Here is a 5853-nt window from a genome sequence, read left to right as displayed (position 1 = left end):
CGACAGTTGTTTTAAATGCTTTTTGGCAATCAATTTTTTTTTTAGCATTTAGTTTACTTAAGACAATACACCTGTTCTTGAGAAAGGGTTAAAATTAATCGAAGACGTCATAAGTTTTTTTTATTATGGTATATATAGTATATTTGCTCAGTTTTAGTTTAAAATAAAACTTTTATATATGACTTTAATTTTTTTTTTATTTATGTATGCAATAGTGCTATATTTTGTCACTAATTTTATTATAAAAATTTTTTTTATGTACCCATTTATGTGATATGTGGTTTTTTTATTTTTATTTATTTATTAAACATTCAAAGTTTATGTATGGAATAGTGCTATATTTTGTCACTAATTTTATTATTAATTTTTGTTATATATATACTCAAGAACTATTTTATAATTTATAGGATAAGTGGTTTCAACAATATATTTTATTGTTCCTATTAAAATTATTAACCATTAAAATTAATATATGAATTTTAATTTATTTTCTTCTTTCGGTGTTATGATCGCAGGTCTATCTTTACACATACATACACACGTATCTATATGTCACTACTTTAGTATTTTCTCACATAAAATGCTTAGATTGTAGTTTCTTTAGTTAAAATTTTAGCTTCGCTATGCTAAAAGCTTCTATTTTGAATTTTTATTTTATTTTAATTTATATTAAATTACATATTTTGTTTTTGTGTTTTTATTTTTGCTTTTGCTTTTGTCTTCACACAAAAAGCCAAGTTCACAATTTACTGTTCAATTAATAATTTTTATAACAAAAAAAAAACAGTTATACTTTAGTCGCTTACTAAGCTTACTAAGCCGTCAACTAAATGTCGCGCTTTGATTTTTTTCTTCAAAATTTGACGTCACCACTTTTTGTTGAGAGACATTCAAATCACTTCGTAAGCACTTTTGATCTTTAGCAACAAAAACGCGTCAATACTAATTGTTGCTGGAGTTTAACTCAATGCAATTGCAATGTTGCTAAAAATGCTAGACAATTAAACTTCTTCTTCTTGATTTTACTGTTAATTGTTTTATCACTTTTTATATGCACAATTTTTGTTTTTGTTTTATTTTTCTATTTTCACACCAACAAAAGTAAGGAATAATTTTTGTATGGATGATTTCTTGCGCCAAAACGTCTTCAATTGTTAAGAGCGAATTCACAACTAAACTGAAGCGTGCACAGGTAAGAATCTCCCAAAAGCAACAAAAAAATTTATATACAAGCCAAGCATGTGCGTTGTATACAAACAATGCCAAGTAAGCAATGTGGCTTGAAAGAGTAGAGAGCGAGAGCAGTTAGTGCTTCGCTATAAAATGTTATATTACCTGTTGTTTAAGCCAGAAAAAAACCCAGCACAAGTACATGTGTGAGGGAAATTAAGAGCGCATAATTTACACTAAGAAATACACTCTTTTCATATGCATTGTTTAGTCATCTCTTATGCTGGTTGTTCATGCACTGTACTAGGGAAATATTAAGTTGACTTATAAACGGAAAATTATGTTGCATACTCTGTGGCGTTGTTTAATTGTTGTAACAGAAATAACTAAAGTATCAACTATAAAGCGAAATTTCCTATAATTTTAAAATTGTTATGTTAAACTGTTAAGGCATGGCAGGCTTAAAATAAAATGAATAAATAAATAAAATATATAAAGTAATTACACAAAATAAATAAAAAATAAAAGATGTAAGATAAATAAAATAAATAAATGAAGTAAAGTAAATCGAATAAATAAAATAAATAAAATAAATAAAATAAATAAAATAAATAAAATAAAAATATCAATATAAATAAATGAAATAAAATAAATAAATAAACACACATACTTTAATATTTTTGACATAACATTTCTGTTGTTTTTCTTCAAAATCACGAACTGCTGTTAATGTAAGCCAGTGTTTATGTTAAAGGAAATCTTTAAATTGAGAGCTACTGTTAAGGCAAACTAATGTTAATGTTAGCGAAAACCTTAAAATATGCAATGTTATTGAATTTCCAAAGAGTTTGTGACTTAAATCTTTTAGGTTAATTATTTCGAAGAGACGATCAGGACAGGATATTTTATTTAAATTTTATTTTTTATGATAAAAAAAATATTATATTCCAGTGATTTAAGAGATTATTGTGGAGAAACTTAATGTGTAAACTTGTTATTCTGTCAGTCAGTCTACTCATATGATTCATGATTTTGTAGCAAATGAACCAAATAATAGTAGTAAATTAATAGAAATAGTACAATAGTAAAAATTAGATAGTAAAAATAAATTTATAAGTATATAAATCATAAATAAAATCAATAAAATAATGTTACTTTAAAATATAATCAAATACTGTATAATATAAATGTAATATAATAGAATATAAAAATAAAATAAGAAAATGAAATTTAATATTCCCCTTTAATATTTCTCATTTTAATGTTACAAAATGTTTATGTTCGCTTATATAGTATATGGGCCATGGATAAATTGAATGATATTCCTTTAAAATATGTAATAATAGATAATTATATTGTTGCATTTAAATATGCCAATGCTTTTGGTAACAAATAAATTAAGCATTAAATTGAGTTCGGGCACAATGTGCTACTGACTGAGTGCCTTGTTTATTATACTGTCCTACTCTTAAGAAAATAAAGAAATAAATAAATTAGTCCAACAAATTATATACGGACTATAAACTAATTAAATAAAATTCGATTATTTCCAAAGACCACTGATGAAGAGTACTTGGCAATACTCGAAACAGCGTTGTATGGTCAGCCAAATTTCAATAAATTAAATAAAAAATTTTTGTTTTGCCTTTCTTTGCTATTCGAATCGGTCTAACTTTTAAATAGTTTCTTTCGTCATAAAAAGACACGCCATTATCGGCAAAAAAAAGAAAAAAAATTTACCTTAAAAATTAGAATTATAGGAAATATGAACAATAATATTGTTCAGCTTTTCCTTAACGCGATTAGCGAACTTGTAGAGAAACATTTGCATAGCTTCTTTGTAAAATTGCACCCAAAAAAGGCGCTTTACATATAGTAAGTTAAAAAAATATGCATATCAGATGTCTCTACAAAAAGAATAGCTTTGAAACAAAAATAGGCAAGCTCAAAGATTAACTTTCAAATTGTTGAACTTGTGTTTCCAAATAAAGCTGTAGTTTATAAGCTCGTTCTAATTTAAAGCACGGCAAGTGCTTTGGTTGGTGTCACTAATTAAATAAAAATAAGTGTCAATAAAACCTGGAACTTGAGCATTGAATGTTTGTGCAGCCTTGGCTTCTTGTGGATAAAGACGATAAAATAAAAAAAAGAAATTTAATATTCCCGTTTAATATTTCTCATTTTAATGTTACAAAATGTTTATGTTCGCTTATATAGTATATGGGCCATGGATAAATTGAATGATATTCCTTTAAAATATGTAATAATAGAAAATTATATTGATGCATTTAAATATGCCAATGCTTTTGGTAACAAATAAATTAAGCATTAAATTGAGTTCGGGCACAATGTGCTACTGACTGAGTGCCTTGTTTATTATACTGTCCTACTCTTAACAAAATAAAGAAATAAATAAATTATTATTTTGCAATTAATTAAGATATTACTTAATTATTTTTTTATTTATTGTGGTTTTTTTATTTACCTATATAAAAAAATTCATACAAAATATATTAATATGGATTTTAATAAAAATAATAATCAATAATCAAAATCAATAACTTGAAAATTGATCAAGTTAAGTTTTAGTATTAAATAATTCATTGAATTAAATTGAATATAAAATTTAAAAATAATTAATTATTATAAAAATTAATATTAAATTTAATATTAATTAATTAATATTATAATGAATAAATTTTTTTATATTAAATATTTATTTTATTATTGTTTGATTGATTTAAATTTATTTAAAAAAATTTCTCTAATATTAATAGTTAATTATTAATATTTATTTATTCATTTCAAATTCATAAGTATCTTATATGAAGCAGTACATATAATAATTTTCATCAAAATCCAATTAAAAAATTTCCTTTGAAAAAATCTTATCAAAATCAACTCTTAAGTTTTTAACAGAAATTTTTAAAAAATTTCCCGCTCTAAGCAAAACAAAAACAACGCGAATCAAACACAATAAACACAATGAAAAGAAAAAACAATCAATGCCAGTTTGTTGGCTCAAAAAATTATATATAGAAAATAATGACAATATCACAGGCTTAAAGAGGTTAAAAACCAGAAATCTTATCTTAACAAAGAAAATAACAAAAACAACACAAACAACAACGACGCACGGCATAAAGTAAATTGAACGGACAACGGAGTTTGCTTACCAACAAACCAAGAAACGCAAACCAAGAAGTCAGCGCGCTAAACAAAATGGCGACTATCGTTTGTTAAAACTTTTATATTTTTATGTTGTTTATATATGAAAGGCTTAAAGAGAGGATGAAGAAAATCAACAACAACAACAAAAACAACAAAAGTAACAAACAATAACAAAAATTAAACAAACACGTTTTTTGCGCGCCTCGAGTCTGCAGTCGTTGGTACTCGAAATATAAAATTACAAGACACACAAATAGACAGACAGCAACTTCGACTGTTTCGTTCGGTCGATCATTCGTTCGGTCGTTCGTTCGTTCGGTCGTTCGTGCGTTCGTTTGTCGTGTGATTGTTTTTGTGTTTGTTTGGGTTCGTTTTATTGTGCAAGCAAGCGGTGTCAAAGAAGCAAAGAGGCAAAGAATAGTTTGTAGTAAAATGTGTAGTAAACAACGTAAATATTTGTATGGAGTTGTACCTACATTAATGTATGTGTGTTTGTGGTAAAATGTATGGTAAACGGAGTTAGTGTTTGTATGGAGTTGTGTATGAAATATACGAACGTATGTGTGTATATTTCGTTACGTTTAAATGCAAGAAGGAAGCAACGAGTACAATTGCGAATACGAGTACGAGTACTAAAAATTGTAGAAATTGTGGTGAAGCGAAAAAGCTAATAGCATAGTTCGAACTTAGCTTGGTGGCTGGGTTGTGCTAGAGTGTGGTGTGTTTTTTATTGGGTTTATGTTTTTGTTGGTTTTTTGATTGTTGTTTTTATTTGTTGTGTTTTTATGTTGTGTTGTTTTTCTTGTATTTTTTTTTTCAACTGTTTTTTATTGCGATTGCATTTATGTTTGTTCTGGAAATGTAAGATGCGCTCAAATCTGAAGATGCTGTGAGCTTGCGTTCTTCTTTCGCTGGCACTACCCGTTGATTATTGTCTTCTTTTATTATAATTATTATTATGTTTTTATGTTCATATATTATTATACATTTTTTTTGCAGTTGTTATTTACTTGGCTGCATTATGTTTTTGTGGCACTGTTTTTGCGTTGTTGCGATTTTAACCGTTTCACTGAACACAGCATCACAGCTGAATTTATATTGCGCTTCTGCTTTATAAGTTCAGATTTTATTTTATTTTTTTTTTTTGTTTGCTCTCTGCACTTTTGAAAAGCCAAGCTTATAAAAACGCGCGCAAATTCAAGTTTTTAGGGTATTTCTTTTCATATTTTTTGTTTTATAATTGCACGGATCAAGGCTGTGGCAGATTCGAAGAGTAATCAAAAGTGAATCCTTTCGCTACTACAACTGCTAAGCATCAAATTTTTTAAGTGGAAAGATTATAGTTGATGTATGAGGCAATTAAATTGATAGTTGAGTATAAATTACCAAAAAAATACAGATAATTGGATTAATGTGAAAAGAACTTTAACTATTGTTAATTTGATTTTGTCCAAAGTATAGTTAGGAAGCTCTTATATGGTTTTATATAAAACATCTGGCTATTATATTGGT

The sequence above is a fragment of the Teleopsis dalmanni genome, chromosome 1 (assembly GCF_002237135.1).
Source record: "Teleopsis dalmanni isolate 2A chromosome 1, ASM223713v2, whole genome shotgun sequence".
Classification (NCBI taxonomy): domain Eukaryota; kingdom Metazoa; phylum Arthropoda; class Insecta; order Diptera; family Diopsidae; genus Teleopsis; species Teleopsis dalmanni.
Note: the sequence above shows the minus strand (reverse complement) of the source record.